General features: G+C 42.0%; 1 long non-coding RNA gene across 1 annotated transcript; it reads right to left on the bottom strand.

Moving 5' to 3' along the window:
- Positions 1–15,266: 15,266 nt before the first annotated feature.
- LOC123094981 (uncharacterized) lies at positions 15,267–18,663 on the bottom strand. Its single transcript, XR_006446066.1, has 3 exons — positions 18,360–18,663; positions 17,782–17,869; positions 15,267–15,486 (listed from the first exon to the last, which is right to left on the bottom strand). It is a non-coding gene; the product is annotated as an uncharacterized lncRNA (long non-coding RNA).
- Positions 18,664–19,735: the final 1,072 nt, after the last annotated feature.

The raw sequence follows: 19,735 nt of genomic DNA, 5'->3' as shown, positions 1-19,735 counted from the left end.
ACCCTTTTTTTTACTTTCTGTTATTTAGAATAAATAAAGCAAAAAAAAGTATTATCCGTCTGTTTTCTGAGTTTTCCGTGCAATAAAAATATCCCGAAAATAAAAGTGCTCCAAATGCCTTGCAAATTTAGTATGATTTTTTATGGAATATTTGAGGATTTTAGGAACTGAAATCACTGCAGGAGGGGCCAGCACCAGGCCACGAGAGTGGAGGGTGCCCCCCCCTATAAGGCGCGCCCCCCTGTTTCGTGGGCCCCTGGTAGCCCCCCTCCACTTATGCCAGCACCCACACACTCCATCTTCTACCCAAAAAAATCCCCATCCAGCTCAAGTACGAGTTCTAGCTCATTTTGCTGCGATTTTCGATCTCCTTGCTCAAAGCTCCAGCTCCATTCACAAAACTGCTTTGGGAGATTGTTGCTTGAAAATGTTAAGGAGACTTTTGAGGGGCTCTTCTAGCCAAGGCTCTCAGGAAAAACAAGCTAAAGAGAAGGAAAAAGCCAAGTATAATCTTCCTCGCTTAGCGGAAGTACGGTCGTGTGAATGGCCATGTGATAATTTCTTGAAAGAAGCTGGAATTCATGAAGATTTTTATTCTTTGATCGAGAATACAAGCCTCAACAATTTTCTCCTCGACCGAATAGATCAGCGGTGTATGCTCATAGAGGCCAAGCATCCACTCTAGAACCTGAACCTGAGCCGGAACCTGCACGGGACCCTTATCGTGCATCATCTTTCTAGTGGGATCCGGAGATGGCCAACCAGTGGTATCCTGATTACACTTCCCAGTACACCGGGGAGAGTAGCAGCGGCCCTTAGTATTAGACCAACTTAGGCCAAAAGCCTAAGCTTGGGGCAGTACGTATTTCTCACCGACTTTACATTCATGTTCACACACTAGTTGTCGGTGCTCATATTCTTTCATTGTATTATCCATGTTAGTTTAAAATTCCTTTTTCTAGTTTTCTTCTTGTGTGTTTGATAAACCTTGAGAAAAAACAAAAAAATTAGTTAGTTTAATTTCCATGCTTGTAGTAGAAATTAAAATGAAAACCCAAAAATATTTCTCGTTCTTCTTTTACTTGTTGGGAGCTTTTCCGTGTAAATAGTTTTATTTTCTTTTCTTTCCTTTGGGGGGTGAGAAGACCATATTGAAAATGTTTAATGGCTCTCATATGCATGATTGTTTATTTAATTTAGAGCCCATATTACTTTATCTTCTCTCTTGAGTTGAATGGTTGCAGATTCCAACTTAGTCCAATGCACGTACACTCTTATTATTATACACATCATTCGATCGTGCAAGTGAAAGGCAATAATGACGACATATGATGGACTGATTGAGATGAGAGAAGCTGGTATGAACTCGACCTTTCTTGTTTTTGTAAATATGATGAGTTCATCGTTCCTGAGTCAGCTTATTATGAAGTAAACATATTTGCAATGACATTTAGAGATTATAGTTGTTCGTGCCATGCTTGATTAGCTTTGAGTTATAATGGTTTACCTTGCGTGCCAACATGCTATTAAAATGATTATGATGTGGTATAATGGGATGGTATCCTCCTTTGAATGAATTGAGTGACTCGACTTGGCACATGTTCACGCATGTAGTTGAAACAAAATCAACATAGCCTTCACGATATTTATGTTCATGGTGAATTATATCCTACTCATGTTTGTACTCGGTGTAAATTAGTTTTAATGCATGTTTATGACTGTTGTCGCTCTCTCAGTTGGTCGCTTCCCAGTCTTTTGCTAGCCTTCACATGTACTAAGCGGGAATACTGCTTGTGCATCCAAAATCCTTAAACCCCAGAGTTGTTCCATATGAGTCCACTATACCTTCCTATATGTGGTATTTACCTGCCGTTCCAAGTAAATTTGTATGTGCCAAACTCCAAACCTTCAAATGAAACTCTATTTTGTATGCTCGAGCAGCTCATGTTACAACTAAGGCTGCCTATATCTTCCATGCTAGGTGGGTTATTCTCAGAGGAGTGGACTCCACTCCTCATTCACGAGAAAGGGCCGGTAACCGGGATGCCCAGTCCCATGATCCAAAAAGATCAAAGCAAATCAAAATAATTAAATAAAACTCCCCCAGGGCTATTGTTAGTTGGAGGCACTCATTGTTTCGAGCAAGCCATGGATTGATGCTTGTTGGTGATTGGGGGAGTATAAACTTTTACCATTCTGCGTGGGAACTGCCTATAATGCATGTAGTATGGAAGATACAGCCATCGCATAGTTGTTGCGTTGACAGCGAAAGTATGCGGCTCAAAATGTTATTCAATCTCTGTTTCAAAATCGAGCTCTGGCACCTCTACAAATCTCTGCTTCCCTCTGCGAAGGGCCTATCTATTTACTTTTATGTTGAGTCATCACCCTTCTTATTAAAAAGCATCCGCTGGAGAGGACACTGTCATTTGCATTCATTATTATCGGTTTATATTGGATATGACTTGACTGGATCTCTTTTACCATGAATTACAATGTTTAGTCAGTCCTTGATCTTTAAAGGTGCTCTGCATTTAAGTTTTGCGGTCTCAGAAAGGGCTAGCGAGATACCATTTTGTTATATCATGTTATGATTGTTTTGAGAAAGTGTTGTCATTCGAGTTTTATTATTATGGCTCACTAGCTGATTATGTTATTGATATGAGTAATTGTGAGACCTGAGTGTTATTGTGAGTATGGTTAGTTTATAATATTGTTGAAACATGAATGATGGCTTTGCATGTTTACAACAACAAGAGCAAATAGAGTTTGTAAAAGTTTTTCTTTATCACTTTCAGTCTATCAACTGAATTGCTTGAGGACAAGCAAAGGTTTAAGCTTGGGGGAGTCGATACGTCTCCAATGTATCTACTTTTCCAAACACTTTTGCCCTTGTTTTGGACTCTAACTTGCATGATTTGAATGAAACTAACCGGACTGACGTTGTTTTCAGCAGAATTACCATGATGTTGTTTCATGTGTAGAAAACAGAAGTTCTCGGAATGACCTGGAAATCCTCAGAGACAAGTTTGAGAAAATATAAAAAATCCTCGCAAAAGATGAAGCCCAGGGGGCCCACACCCTGTCCACGAGGGTGGGGGGCACCCCCCTGTAGGGCACGCCCCCCTATCTCGTGGGCCCCCTGAGGCTCCGCCGACCTCAACTCCAACTCCATATATTCCGTCTCACGGAGAAAAAAATCAAAGAGAAAGTTTTATCGCGTTTTACGATACAGAGTCGCTGCCAAGCCCTAATCTCTCTCGGAGGGGCTGATCTGGAGTCCGTTCGGGGCTCCGGAGAGGGAGATTCATCGTCGTCGTTATCATCAACCATCCTCCATCACCAATTTCATGATGCTCACCGCCGTGCATGAGTAATTCCATCGTAGGCTTGCTGGACGGTGATGGGTTGGATGAGATTTATCATGTAATCAAATTAGTTTTGTTAGGGTTTGATCCCTAGTATCCACTATGTTCTGAGATTGATGTTGCTATGACTTTGCTATGCTCAATGCTTGTCACTAGGGCCCGAGTGCCATGATTTCAGATCTGAACCTATTATGTTTTCATGAATATATGTGTGTTCTTGATCCTATCTTGCAAGTCTATAGTCACCTATTATGTGTTATGATCCGACAACCCCGAAGTGACAATAATCGGGATACTTCTCGGTGGTGACCGTAGCTGGAGGAGTTCATGTATTCACTATGTGCTAATGCTTTGTTCCAGTTCTCTATTAAAAGGAGGCCTTAATATCCCTTAGTTTCCACTAGGACCCCACTGCCACGGGAGGGTAGGACAAAATATGTCATGCAAGTTCTTTTCCATAAGCATGTATGACTATTTATGGAATACATGCCTACATTACATTAATGAACTGGAGCTAGTTCTGTGTCACCCTATGTTATAGCTATACATGAGGAATCGCATCCGGCATAATTATCCATCACTGATCCATTGCCTACGAGCTTTTCACATATTGTTCTTCGCTTATTTACTTTTCCGTTGCTACTGTTACAACTACTACTAAAACCCAAAAAGTATTATCTTTACTTTTGCCACTGTTACCTTTACTATCATACTACTTTGCTACTAAATACTTTGCTGCAGATATTAAGTTATCCAGGTGTGGTTGAATTTACAACTCAACTGCTAATACTCAAGAATATTCTTTGGCTCCCCTTGTGTCGAATCAATAAATTTGGGTTGTACTTCACCCTCGAAAGCTGTTGCGATCCCCTACACTTATGGGTTATCATAGAACCACTCCTGCTGCCATGTCTTGACGGTCTCCACAAAGTCCCCTTGAGGCCAAGTAATGTTGGGAAGCTTTCTTACCATGGCGCCGCCGCAATACGCGTGCTCCTCGTCGACCACCTTCGGCTTCACATTGAAGACCTTGAGCAATAAGCCGAAGTGTGGGGGATGCGAAGAAATGCCTCGCACATGACGATGAACGCCGAGATGTGGAGGAAAGAGTTCGGGGGCAGATCGTGAAAATCTAGCCCGTAATAGAACATAAGACTGCAAACGAAGGGATGAAGGGGAAACCCTAACCCGCAGAGGAAGTGAGGGATGAACACAACCCTCTCGTCGGGCTCTGGAGTAGGGATGGCTTACCCCTTGGTTGGGAGCCAATGCGCGATTTCCGCGGTCAAGTACCTCGCCTCTCGGAGTTCCTTGATATCTTTCTTCGTCACAGAGGAAGCCATCCCCTTGCCCTGCACCCCAGATCCGAACATGGCTAGAATGTTTGGTGGCGATGAAAAAGATCGAAGCTTGGGCGCTGGAGCTCGGGGACGGAAGGGCAGAGGAAGAAGAAGGTGTGAGGTGAACAGATGGGTCCTTATCCTCTTATAAAGGCAGTGAATATCAAGTGCCCCCTCATAAGCCTTAAACCTCGCCTATTCCCAAGGGGACGTGCGAACGGCATGGTTGGATTAATCAAACCCGTAATGATGAGAATCTCGTAATAAGGGGACACGATCTCTGCTTTGACAAAGACGTGTCAATGGCCGTGCCTCGAAACGTGAAGCGGGATCTGTAAAACGGTTCAGAATAATAACAAGGCCAGAACATAACGTCTCGCCGAAAAAGTTGCCCATGAACGTGACTTATTCTGTTTTAAGTATTGTTTCCCTTACTACTTAGGGTTGTAACTATTGGACAGAGCCGGATACATTTCTTATGTGTGGAAGACTGCTTTGGATTATTCGGAGAAGGAACCCGCCTTGCAATGCCGAAGATAATCTGCGTGCCGGATACGTCTTCATTGAAGACCGGTTTAGGGGCTACTGAGGGAGTCCTGGACTAGGGGGTCCTCGAGCGTCCGGGCTATGTGATATGGGCCGAACTACTGGGCAAAAGATACAAGATCAAAGACCTTCCCCCGTGTCCATATGGGGCTCTCCTTTGCGTGGATGGCAAGCTTGGTGTTCGGATAATATACTTTCCTTTCTCTGTAAACCGACTCTGTACAATCCTAGGCCCCTCCAGTGTCTATATAAACTGGAGGGTTTAGTTTGTAGAGGCAATCATAATCATACAGGCTAGACATCTAGGGTTTAGCCATTACGATCTCGAGGTAGATCAACTCTTGTAACCCCTATACTCATCAAAGTCAATCAAGCAGGAAGTAGGGTATTACCTCCATCAAGAGGGCCCGAACCTGGGTAAACATCGTGTCCCCTGCCTCCTGATATCTTTGATCCTTAGACACACAGTTCGGGACCCCCTACTCGAGATCTGTCGGTTTTGACACCGACACCAGGATGATGTATCCACCATTGTGAGCAGTCGCGGAGGTGCTAGAATCGGCAAAAAAAATTGCCGCTATCGGTGAAAAGGATTGCTGGAACCGGCAAAATGCTCGTCGCATGGAGGGTAGGGCGATGAGTTGTGACTGACGTTCAGAAAAAAAAGGTGCAACTGTCATCTACGGAAGTTATAAAGCCAGTAGACGGACTTGTAACCCTGGTGCTATGACCACATTGCTACGAACCGGGTGGAACGAATGGCGACGAGTATGTGTGTGTGGCCATGGCGCGATACGATGACCAGACGGGCACAATGTTGGCCCTGCAGAGGACGCCAACATCGACGAACACGGTCATCGATCCTCGTGACGAGTGTATGGTGGGACGTGGGAGAAACTTGGAAGCGTGTGCCACAAACTAAATAACCGGTCACAAAATCTCGACCCAGCCATACCCCTCAAACCGTCCATATACATCTGGCGGACCAGTAGACCTTATATCCTACCCATATCTCGGGCGGATATGGCAAGAACCGGATGCGCCCGGCCGCGTCCACCACGTCAGGTCAGGCGAACACAAGCCCAACTCAACCCCACATATATCTGTCCCTATCCGCATCATGGGAGAAACCCCATCGTCTCCACCACACTCCGCCCCCAAGCTCTGTTTCAACAATCTTCAGACTTCTCCGGCATGACGGGAAGCGGATCCGACTACGAGATCTCCTGATCCGTCGACTAGGAACTTTTCTCTTGCGGGAGTACAGAAAATGGCTCTCCGCCTCTCCTGGGAAGAGTGCGCCCGACCGCGGTTGGACTTGATCTTGTGTAAATCCATTGCATCCATGAAATGGCGCTTGAATCTATCGTGGCCGGTGGCCCAAGGCGCGTGACTATGGATTTGCCGTACACGGTGGCTACCTTCCAGTACCACAACCCCAGGGTGGCAGCGTATCCACTTCAGTGGCACGTCGTCCCCGCGCCGTCGGGCTTCGAATCACAGATTACTGCCGGCATGCCTTACAGGCCATCTGTTGTGGACAGAAGGCATGGCCGCCATGCGAGGAAGAGGGCAAGGGAAGCCGCGTACGCCCTTGAAGTAGAGCCGCAGAGGCAAATTCAGAACCGCAACAGGTGACCGGAACCGCCTACCGCGGCAACCGCGAGGCGGTGGTGTCATACTCTGATACGTCTCCGTCGTATCTATAATTTTTGATCGTTCAATGCCAACATTCTACAACTTTCATATACTTTTGGCAACTTTTTATACTATTTTTTGGGACTAACATATTGATCCAGTGCCCAGTGCCAGTTCCTGTCTGTTGCAAAGTTTATGTTTTGCAGGAAAACCATATCAAACGGAATCCAAATGGGATAAAAATGGGCGGAGAATTATTTTGGAATATTTGTGATTTTTGGAAAGTAAAATCAATGCGAGATGGTGCCCGAGGGGGGCAGGAGATAGGGGCGCGCCCTAGGGAGGCAGGCACGCCCTGGACTCTCCTGGGCCCCTCGTAAGGCGGTTGACGCTCTTCTTTTGTTGCAAGAAAGCTAATTTTATGAGAAAGATCTGGGCAAAAGATTCACCCCAATCGGAGTTACGGATCTCCGGATATAAAAGAAATGGTGAAGGGGTAGAATCAGGCAACGCAGAAACAGAGAGAGACCGAGAAATAGATCCAATCTCGGAGAGGCTCTCGCCCCTCCCAAGCCATGGGAGCCAAGGACCAGAGGAGAAACCCTTCTCCCATCTAGGGAGAAGGTCAAGGAAGAAGGAGAAGAAGAAGGGGGGCTCTCTCCCCCTTGCTTCTGGTGGCGCCGAAACACCGCCGGGGGGCATCATCATCACCGCGATCTTCACCAACACCTCCGCCATCTTCACCAACATCTCCATCACCTTCCCCCCTCTATCTACAGCGGTCCACTCTCCCGCAACCCGTTGTACCCTCTACTTGAACATGGTGCTTTATGCTTCATATTATTATCCAATGATATGTTGCCATCCTATGATGTCTGAGTAGATTTTCGTTGTCCTATTGGTGGTTGATGAATTATTATGATTGATTTAGTTTGCTTGTGGTTATGTTGCTGTCCTTTGGTGCCCATCATATGAGCGTGCGCGTGGATCACACCATAGGGTTAGTTGTATGTTGATAGGACTATGTATTGGAGGGCAAGAGTGACAGAAGCTTCAACCTAGCATAGAAATTGATGCATACGGGATTGAAGGGGGACCAATATATCTTAATGCTATGGTTGGGTTTTACCTTAATGAACGTTAGTAGTTGCGGATGCTTGCTAATAGTTCCAATCATAATTGCATAAAATTCCAAGTCAGGGATGACATGCTAGCAGTGGCCTCTCCCACATAAAACTTGTTATCGGTCTAGTAAAGTAGTCAATTGCTTAGGGACAATTTCGCAACTCCTACCACCACTTTTCCACACTCGCTATATTTACTTTATTGTTTATTTATCTAAACAGCCCCTATTTTCTATTTACGCGTTCTTTACTATCTTTCAAACCTATCCAACAACACGTACAAAGTACTTCTAGTTTCATACTTGTTTTAGGTAAAGCAAACGTCAAGCGTGCATAGAGTCGTATCAATGGCAGATAGGACTTGAGAGAGTATTTGTTCTACCTTTAGCTCCTCGTTGGGTTCGACACTCTTACTTATAGAAAGAGGCTACAACTATCCCGTATACTTGCGTGTCATCAAGACCTTTTTCTGGCGCCGTTGCCGGGGAGTCATAGCATGGGGTGAATATTCTCGTGTGTGCTTGTTTGCTTTATCACTAAGTAATTTTTATTTGCTGTTCTTAGTTGTTCTCTATCTTTAGTTATGGATATTAAACGCGAAATACCAAAAAAATTATGTGTACTTGCTGCTCGTGGAGATGGGGAACCTCCTAAAACCCTCAATGATCATTATGTGAAAAATATTATGTACTACTTTGATAATCCTGAGAAAACCCTATTCAACTTTATAATGGGAGTAACGTTGGATCAACGTGAATACTTTAGGGATTATCGCTTGACACAAAAAGGGAAACTATTATGGGATCAAATTAATATGTTGCGTTGGTATGCTCGGGATCTATTATTGAGATATGATTATACTTGTTGCTCTAGGATGAAGGCTCCACACCTTCCCTTTTCATGAAAATTTAATGATAATGAAACCTTAGCTTCTTATGCTAATGGTATATATGTACTATGATGTTGAACGAATTGAAGAATCTGTTGCTTTTAAGGCTTCTTATGAAATTGAATCTTTGTTTGAAAAGTATGAAGCTTTAGATGATGATGTTTATAGGCCAAAAATATTTGCTATATTGAAATATTGCTATGACAATTATGAATACAATTACAATATTGATGCATTTATTGAGAAAGTCCCCGCTGTTCAAGAAGAGACTAATATTTTGCAGGAAGCTATGAAAGAAGAAATTGATGAAACTGTGAGCTCATTAGATGAAAAAGATGATGAGGAGAGCGAAGAACAAAAGGAGGAAGAGCGGATTGATCACCCGTGCCCACCTTCTAATGAGAGTAACTCTTCAACTCATACATTGTTTAATTCCCCTTTGTGCTTACCGAAGGATGATTGCCGTGATGATTGCTATGATCCCGTTGATTCTATTGAAATATCCCTTTTTGATGATGCTTGCTATGCTTGTGGCCAAGATGCCAATATGAATGATGCTTATGGAGATGAACTTGCTATAGTTCCTTATGTTAAACATGAAATTGTTGCTATTGCACCCACGCATGATAGTCCTATTATCTTTTTGAATTCTCCCAACTACACTATATCGGAGAAGTTTGTGCTTATTAAGGATTATATTGATGGGTTGCGTTTTACCGTTGCACATGATGATTTTGATAGATATAATATGCATGTGCTTGCTGCTCCTATTTGCAATTATTATGAGAGAGGAACTACATCTCCGCTTCTTTATGTTTCCAACACGATAGAATTGCAAGAAACTGCTTATACTATGCATTGGCCTTTACTTGGTGTGCATGAATTGTTCTTTTATGGCATGCAGATGCATAGGAAGAGAGTTAGACTTTGTCATTACATGATATATGTTACTTTGTGCTCACTACTAAATTACAAATCATTGTTAATTAAAATTGGCTTTGATATACCTTGGGATCCGGGTGGATTCATTACTTGAGCACTACATGCCTAGCTTAATGGCTTTAAAGAAAGCGCTGCCAGGGAGACAACCCGAAAGTTTTAGAGAGTCATTTATTTCTTTTGAGTGCTTTTATATAGTCTAAAAACAAAAACAATAAAGAGGGGAACCTAAAAACTTTTCAAAAAGAAAAGTGAAAGTGAGAAAGACAAGCATTGTTGAAGTGGGAGCTAGCCTTGAACTTTGTTCATGCTCACAGAAACTTTGTGAATCTTGATTACAGAAACTTTTCATAAAAAATAATTATCACCTTGTACAATTCCATTGTATTATAAAAATAATGTGCCAAGGTTTTCCTTTAGGATGTTTACAATGCTTGTTAGTTCGTACGGTGTAGGACAGAAACTTTGTCTGTAGTGCGCGATTTTACAATTTTTAACAGGAAATTCAAATGGTTCTGATTCTTTTTGCACTGTCTTTATGTACAAATTGTTTATTTTTCCTAATTTTGGTAGAATTTTTTAAGTACAGAAGTATGGTGAATGTTCAGATTGCTACAGACTGTTCTATTTTTGATAGATTCTGTTTTTGATGCATAGTTTACTTGTTTTGATGAAACTATCAATTTACATCAGTGGATTAAGCCATGAAAAAGTTATGTTACAATAGACACAATGCAAAAACAAAATATGAATTGGTTTGCTACAGTACTTAGAGTGGTGATTTGCTTTATTATACTAACGGATCTTACCGAGTTTTCTGTTGAAGTTTTGTGTGGATGAAGTGTTTGATCGAGGATGACTCGATATGAGGAAAAGGAAGAGAGGCAAGAGATCAATCTTGGGGATGCCCGAGGCACCCCAAGTAAATATTCAAGGAGACTCAAGCGTTTAAGCTTGGGGATGCCCTAGAAGGCATCGGTATGTTTTCGTATTCATTTCGTTCATGCGATATGTGCAAGTCTTGGAGCGTCTTTTGCATTTAGTTTTCACTTTTCTTTTATGCACCATGCTGGTATGAGATACTCCTTGGTTGATTTATAGAATTCTCTTTGCACTTCACTTGTATCTTTTGAGTATGGCTTTATAGAATGCTTAATGTGCTTCACTTATATCATTTGAAGTTTGGATTGTCTGTTTCTCTTCACATAGACAACCGCCATTTGTAGAATGCTCTTTTGCTTCACTTATATTTGTTAGAGCATGGGCATATCTTTTGTAGAAAGAACTAAACTCTCTTGCTTCACTTATATCTATTTAGAGAGATGACAGAAATTGGTCATTCACATGGTTAGTCATAAAATCCTACATAAAACTTGTAGATCACTGAATATGATATGTTTGATTCCTTGCAATAGTTTTGCGATATAAAGATGATGATATTGGAGTCGTGCTAGTTGAGTAATTATGAAATTGAGAAATACTTGTGTTGAGGTTTGCAAGTCTCGTAGCATGCACGTATGGTTATCGTTGTGTGACAAATTTGAAGCATGGGGTGTTTCTTTGATTGTCTTCCTTATGAGTGGCGGTCGGGGATGAGCGATGGTCTTTTCCTACCAATCTATCCCTCTAGGGGCATGCGTAGTAGTACTTTGCTTCGAGGGCAAGTAGACGTTTGCAATAAGTATGTGAGTTCTTTATGACTAATGTGAGTCCATGGATATACGCACACTTACCCTTCCACTTTGCTAGCCTTTATTATGCCGCGCAACCTTCGCCGGTATCATGCACCCATTATTTACCTTCCTCAAAACAGCCACCATAGCTACCTATTATGGCATTTCCATAGCCATCCGAGATATATTGCCATGCAACTTTTCACCGTTCCGTTTATTATGACACGCTCCATCATTGTCATATTGCTCTTTGCATGATCATGTAGTTGACATCGTATTTGTGGCAAGGACACCTTCATAATTTTTCATACATGTCACTCTTGATTCATTGCATATCCCGGTACACCGCCGGAGGCATTCATATAGAGTCATATCTTTGTTCCAGTATCGAGTTGTAATATTGAGTTGTAATTAAATAAAAGTGTGATGATCATCGATGAAACTCCGGACTTTATGAAAAATAAAAGAGGCCAAAGAAGCCCAAATAAAAAAGGAGGCCAAAAAAGCCCACCAAAAAAATAAAAAAAGAAGAAGAAAAAAAAGAAAATAAAAAATGAGAGAAAAAGAGAGAAGGGTCAATGTTACTATCCTTTTACCACACTTGTGCTTCAGAGTAGCACCATGTTCTTCATATAGAGAGTCTCTTGAGTTATCACTTTCATATACTGGTGTGAATTTTCATTATAGAACTTGGCTTGTATAGTCCGATGATGGGCTTCCTCAAATGTCCGAGGTCTTCATGAGCAAGCAAGTTGGATGCACACCCACTTAGTTTTCAGTTTGAGCTTTCATACACTTATAGCTCTAGTGCATCCGTTGCATGGCAATCCCTACGCACTCACATTGATATCTATTAATGGGCATCTCCATAGCCCGTTGATACGCCTAGTTGATGTGAGACTATCTTCTCCATTTTTGTCTTCACAACCACCACCATATACCACATATAATGCTATGTCCATGGCTTGCGCTCATGTATTGCGTAAGAGTTGAAAAAGCTGAAGCGCGTTAAAAAGTATGAACCAATTGCTCGGCTCGTCATCGGGGTTGTGCATGATGGAAGCATTTTGTGTGACAAAAATGAAGCATGGCCAAACTATATGATTTTGTAGGGATAAGCTTTCTTCGGCTATGTTATTTGATAAGACATAATTGCTTAGTTGGTATGCTTGAAGTATTATTGCTTTTATGTCAAATGATAGACTATTGCTTTGAATCATTCGTGTCTTAATATTCATGCCATGATTAGACATATGATCAAGATTATGCTAGGTAGCATTCCACATCAAAAATTATCTTTTTTTATCATTTAACTACTCGAGGACGAGCAGGAATTAAGCTTGGGGGATGCTGATACGTCTCCGTCGTATCTATAATTTTTTATCGTTCCATGCCAATATTCTACAACTTTCATATACTTTTGGCAACTTTTTATACTATTTTTTGGGACTAACATATTGATCCAGTGCCCAGTGCTAGTTCCTGTCTGTTGCATGTTTTATGTTTCGCAGGAAACCCATATCAAACGGAATCCAAACGGGATAAAAATGGATGGAGAATTATTTTGAAATATTTGTGATTTTTGGGAAGTACAATCAACGCGAGACGTGCCCGAGGGGGGCAGGAGATAGGGGGCGCGCCCTGGACTCTCCTGGCCCCCTCTAAGGCAGTTGACGCTCTTCTTTTGCCACAAAAAAGCTAATTTTATGAGAAAGATCTGGGCGAAAGATTCACCCCAATCGGAGTTACGGATCTCCGGATATAAAAGAAACGGTGAAGGGGCAGAATCAGGGAACGCAGAAACAGAGAGAGACAGAGAGATAGATCCAATCTCAGAGGGGCTCTCGCCCCTCCCAAGCCATGGGAGCCAAGGACCAGAGGGGAAACCCTTCTCCCATATAGGGAGAAGGTCAAGGAATAAGAAGAAGGGGGGCTCACTCCCCCTTGCTTCCGGTGGCGCCGGAACGCCGTCGGGGGCCATCATCATCACCGCGATCTTCACCAACACCTCCGCCATCTTCACCAACATCTCCATCACCTTCCCCCCTCTATCTACAGCGGTCCACTCTCCCGCAACCCGCTGTACCCTCTACTTGAACATGGTGTTTTATGCTTCATATTATTATCCAATGATGTGTTGCCATCCTATGATGTCTGAGTAGATTTTCGTTGTCCTATTGGTGGTTGATGAATTGCTATGATTGATTTAATTTGCTTGTGGTTATGTTGATGTCCTTTGGTGCCCATCATATGAGCGCGCGCGTGGATCACATCATAGGGTTAGTTGTATGTTGATAGGACTATGTATTAGAGGGCAAGAGTGACAGACGCTTCAACCTAGCATAGAAATTGATGCATACGGGATTGAAGGGGACCAATATATCTTAATGCTATGGTTGGGTTTTACATTAATGAACGTTAGTAGTTGCGGATGCTTGCTAATAGTTTTAATCATAAGTGCATAGAATTCCAAGTCAGGAATGACATGCTAGCAGTGGCCTCTCCCACGTAAAACTTGTTATCGGTCTAGTAAAGTAGTCAATTGCTTAGGGACAATTCCGCAACTCCTACCACCACTTTTACACACTCGCTATATTTACTTTATTGTTTATTTATCTAAACAGCCCCTATTTTCTATTTACGCGTTCTTTACTACCTTGCAAACCTATCCAACAACACCTACAAAGTACTTCTAGGTTCATACTTGTTTTAGGTAAATTGAACGTCAAGCGTGCATAGAGTCGTATCAGTGGCAGATAGGGCTTGAGAGAGTATTTGTTCTACCTTTAGCTCCTCGATGGGTTCGACACTCTTACTTATCAAAAGAGGCTACAACTATCCCGTATACTTGCGGGTCATCAGACTTCGACCACGAGGCCGGCCCGTCCAGGTATACCATGCACCTCACCTTGTTTGGCAACATCCAGGGCATGGGCTTTGACAAGGACGAGTTGAGCATGAGAGAGTACAGTGCCTTGTGTCCCCTGTGGGCTAGTCTGCGTCCCATTGCCTACTCTTCCTCGCCAACGACCGCACCTTCATTTCCCAGGGCTCACAGATGCCAGACATGGACACGGAAAGGAACTCGGACTTGGAGAACGTACGTTGGCGAAGATTTAGACTAGTTTTACGTTGCATGTAATTGTATGGATTTTCAAGATTTAATAATAATGTACACGGTTGTGGAAGCAGACATTTGAGGGTCTATGTTTCATGCATCAAGAGTCAAACACTAGACAATAGGGTCACTTTGATGCCAGCTAACCGCCTATTTGAGGCTTTAGCGATTTGTATTCCTGTTTACTTTGATGTTTATATAACACTAGGCAATAGTGATTTTTTTTTTGTTTGCCAGTGAAATCAGATGATGTTTCTTCACGAAGAGGGTATTGTTTCTTCATAACACACGCTAAATATCAGATTGTCTTCATCGTATAGCTAATCCTTCTACCCTCTGCATTAGGCGAAGGCATAAGCCTAGGTTCAGAATATATTATTATATGTTGGACAGTTTAGTATTTACCATCTTCCTAGATTCTTCTATTACTGTTGACTGTATAATCATTTCTTAATCAGAATTAAGAAATCTTTCCGACCAAAATAATTAAGCATGTACTCCCTCAGTGGAGTATGAAGTACTCCAGACTAGCGATTTTTACATTTAAATAAAAGAAAACAATATGAAATTTTCATGTAACTGTTACCGTGTAACTAATCTTCATTTCTAACAAAATACGTATGATCCTTCCTTTCAAAATCTAAGGAGAAATTTTCAGCTAGGGAAAACGTAACTGTAATTTTACATGATACAAAAGGAAATTATCGTGTGCCAAGTATATACATGTTTAGCATTTTGTGCATCGAATTGCGCACACACATAATTGTTTCCGGTAACTGTTCTATGTAAGGGATATATGAGGTCACCGAGGAGATCCTTACTGCAATCCCATGCCTCAACGCCCAATGGTCCTATAATTTAGGATGTCAGGTAGCATTAGTACCCTATTAGTTGTTCACTGCAAAACATTCATGCTGGGATGATGCAATCTTGTACTTAATTTAGGATTTCTAGACTGCAATAAAACAAACTGATGAAGCTCGCTGTGAATAGGAATGTGGCTACCCTCTACGACGGTGATGTAAGGGAGAAGTGGTAACACAAATGAGTTGTTAGGAGCGTTCTAGAATTTGTTACTCCCATTGCAACGCACGGGCATGTTTCCTAGTCGTTGCATAAAAACCTAAACATCGAGCAAAGGAAGGCCTACGACGATATCCTAGCCACGGTTGACCGCCAAAGAGGAGGTATATTCTTTGTCGATGGGCCGGGAGGCACATGAAAAACTTTTCTTTATAAGACACTCTTGGCCACAATACGCGGACAAGGCAAGATTGCCGTGGCGACGGCCACTTCCGGTGTTGCTGCTTCCATAATGCCTGGAGGGAGGACCGCACACTCGAGGTTCAAGATTCCACTAAAAATAGATGATGGAGCTATTTGTAGCTTCACAAAACAGAGTGGGACAGCAAAGCTACGCCAAGCAGCATCACCAATAATCTGGGATGAAGCATCTATGACAAAGAGACAGACGGTGGAGGCGCTAGACAAAAGCATGCGGGACATAATGGATAGACCAGATCGAGGTTCAAGATTCCACTAAAAATAGATGATGGAGCTATTTGTAGCTTCACAAAACAGAGTGGGACAGCAAAGCTACGCCAAGCAGCATCACCAATAATCTGGGATGAAGCATCTATGACAAAGAGACAGACGGTGGAGGCGCTAGACAAAAGCATGCGGGACATAATGGATAGACCAGATCTTCCATTTGTTGGAAAAACGATCGTATTTGGGGGAGATTTCAGACAAGTGCTACCTGTTGTCCGAAAGGGAACAAGAACCCAGATAGTAGATGCATCACTACGCAGGTCAGAGCTCTAGAACTGCATGCGTCAATTGAAGCTTGTGCGCAACATGAGGGCTCAAAACGACCCATGGTTCGCAGAATACCTACTACGCATTGGAAACGGAACCGAGGAGACAAATGATGATGGTGAAATACTTCTAGCTACAAGTATATGTGTGCCAAATAAGACGGATGATACCGGCCTGGATAGACTTATTGACAGTATCTACCAAACGGGAAATGCTTACCTAAAAGATCCAAAGTACATCACGTCAAGAGCAATTTTATCCACAAGGAATGACTGCGTAGACAAGATCAACCTAAAAATGATTGATTGCTTCCAGGGGGAGGAGATGGTGTACCACAGCTTCGATTCTGTAGAAGACGACCCACATAACTACTATCCACCAGAATTCTTAAACACCCTAACCCCAAATGGACTGCCTCCATATATGCTGAAGCTCAAAAAAAATTGTCCAATCATACTACTCAGGAACATCGACCCTGCTAATGGGCTCTGCAACGGCACCAGACTGGTCGTACGTGGATTTCAGAAAAATGCAATTGATGCAGAGATTGTGATAGGGCAGTACTCTGGAATGCGAGTTTTCTTGCCTCGGATACCATTATGCCCATCTGACGACGACATGTTCCCGTTCAGTTTCAAGAGAAAACAGTTTCCAGTCAGACTCAGTTTTGCAATGACAATAAACAAATCACAAGGCCAGACAATACCAACTGTCGGTGTCTACCTGCATGAACCTGTTTTCTCACATAGTCAACTATATGTCGCGCTTTCTAGAGCAACCGCGACATCAAACATAAAGGTACTAACAGGTACACATGATGTGAACAAGGAGACAAACAAGAAGAAAAATAAAGGCGACACGTGCACAAAGGAGAAGAAGAGAAGGAAGAATAAGATCACTACAAGCGATACATACACAAAGAATATTGTCTACACAGAAGTCTTGACTAAATAGGTAATGCAATATTTCAATTTTGTGTTTATAAATTCAGTTTGAACTTAGTACGTACATTCATAACCAACTTAATAATTTATATTACACATTGAATCTCTAATTTTCTAACCTTAATATTACTTCTTGCATTCTTCAGAACAATCAAGCTGTCAACTTCGGAGTTAAAATTCAGAACTACTTGATCGTCTTGAAGGAGGATGTCTTCATGTTCTAAACCACTAGCTCATTCATGGATATTTCTTTATATAATATGTCCAATAACTCATTAATTTTTATTTAAATATTTGATCACTTTGATGATCTCTATTATGGTTGTACAATCTATATATGCAAATTTACCAACGATGAGTAGCTAAGGTGAAATTGAGACTTACCAGTCAAAGTAGAGACATATTTCTCGCCTTGGAGCTGATGTTGTTGCACTGATTTTTCTAAACATCGCTTTATCTAAGTCCAAGAAACCTGAAAAATATCTGATACATTGTAAGAAAATACATATCAATTTCACAACTACTGGTGTACATATTAATAGTGTAGCGTTGCATATTTTTGAAGAAATTGTGATGCTCTGTTTCGTCAGGATTAAGGTGCTTGAACATGTAAGCAGTGTACTAGCGGCCAATAGAGAATTTTCTCATGGTGACTACGTGCTATCAATTGTGCCATACACATTATTTAGTAACTAATCAAAAAGTGTCAAAAGCTAACTACCAAAGCAAATGTGAATCTGCTAACTGTGCTACTACTGCCACAACTAACCAAGGTTGGGGCATAAGGAAGGAGCAGCTCCTCCACCAACCGCATACAGGGGGTGACGAGGTGGGACTGAAGGAGATTGGGAGATCCGGAGAGGTTCTAAAACGCTAAACCAGATCAAATATATAATTAATTAATCTCCATTGCAATCAAAATGAGGAAGAAAAGAGAGAAGAAGGGAAATGACACGCATTACCTTTGCAATATTGGAGGCGACGTCACGGAAGCAGGCGGAGGCGGAGAATGAAGAGGCAAGCGGCGGCTGTCGGAACGCTCGCCGGGATGGCAGCAAGGTGGCGGCGCACATGCGAGGTCGGCCAGGAGGACGAGCTATGCAAAGATCTGGAAGGAGGAAGCCGGCGCTATTCTCCATCGAGAAACGAATGCTGCAGCACCACACCCCAGCGGCGGCGAGCCCCGGCGTCGGACGGCGGCGGCGGCGGAATAGCCCTAGGCGAGTCTGCTGCGGCCGGTGTTGTGGAAGCGAGGAGGGTAGTTTTTTTTTTTAGGCAAAAGTGAGGAGGGTAGTGCAAGAGGAAGTGCTCGTGGGCTGGAATGGCCAGATGGATTCAGTTCGGCCTTTTCATTTTCTCCACTCACACCGGGCAGACCAAAGTGGGCCAAGCAAATGTATATATCGCATCGAGCCATTTGTTTTCTTCTTTTTCCAAAAAGAAGTAATTCCCCGGACGCGGATATTTGGCTCTGGGAGCATATTCTCTGTAATGAACAGGAAAATCAAAATAAATATTAAATAAATTTTAAAAATTCTAAATTTTTACTACATGATCATATTAGTGTAGCAAGCGTGCTTGACAATTTTCATGCCATATGGGATAATAGTGCCTCGTCGGTGAAAAAAAAATTAAGTGTAACACTTGGCGTTCGATTTTTTTCCCCACAAGTTAACATGCTTAAGTTTTTCCCCAGTAAGTTTGTATGTACCATTTGGGTGCGACAATGAACATATCTATCTTTTTTCATATTTTTGCATATTTGTAAATTTATTTTTGGCACGCAAGAGCATGTGCTAACTAGAGCCAAAATGAATTCCCGGAATTCCCCCAGCTACTTATCATCATCGAATGAAAGTGTAGAGCTGAAAAACATCCTAACGAACGATGTTAGGGAGACTTTTACTGAAAAGTGATACTCAAGGAAACATGTTCAGTGAAGTTAGTCAAAATTGAATATAACAAGTGTTGAAATGGACCGAATACTATTAAATTTATCGCCCGTTGCAACGCACGGGCATTTGTACTAGTTTTAACTAATAAAATACTCTCTTCATAAACAAATATAAGAGCGTTTAGATCATTACTTTAGTGATCTAAACGCTTTTATATTTCTTTACAGACAGAGTATAAGTTACACTAGCAAAAGATGCCCGTGCGTGCAACGGGTTACAAAAAAAGAGTCACAAAATTTATAGCCAAAAAAAAATCAAATCCAGTCAAATTGCATCAATATCCATCAATTTTACAGATTAATAATTAAGAGTGACTCGTGCAAGAATTTAATATTAGTAACTATTTTTTGCTTCACACACTTGGAGATAAAAAGATCAAGGCA

This window comes from Triticum aestivum, chromosome 4B (assembly GCF_018294505.1).
Source record: "Triticum aestivum cultivar Chinese Spring chromosome 4B, IWGSC CS RefSeq v2.1, whole genome shotgun sequence".
Lineage (NCBI taxonomy): Eukaryota > Viridiplantae > Streptophyta > Magnoliopsida > Poales > Poaceae > Triticum > Triticum aestivum.
The sequence above is the reverse complement of the archived record's forward strand: the minus strand, read 5'-3'. Positions and strand labels throughout refer to the sequence as shown.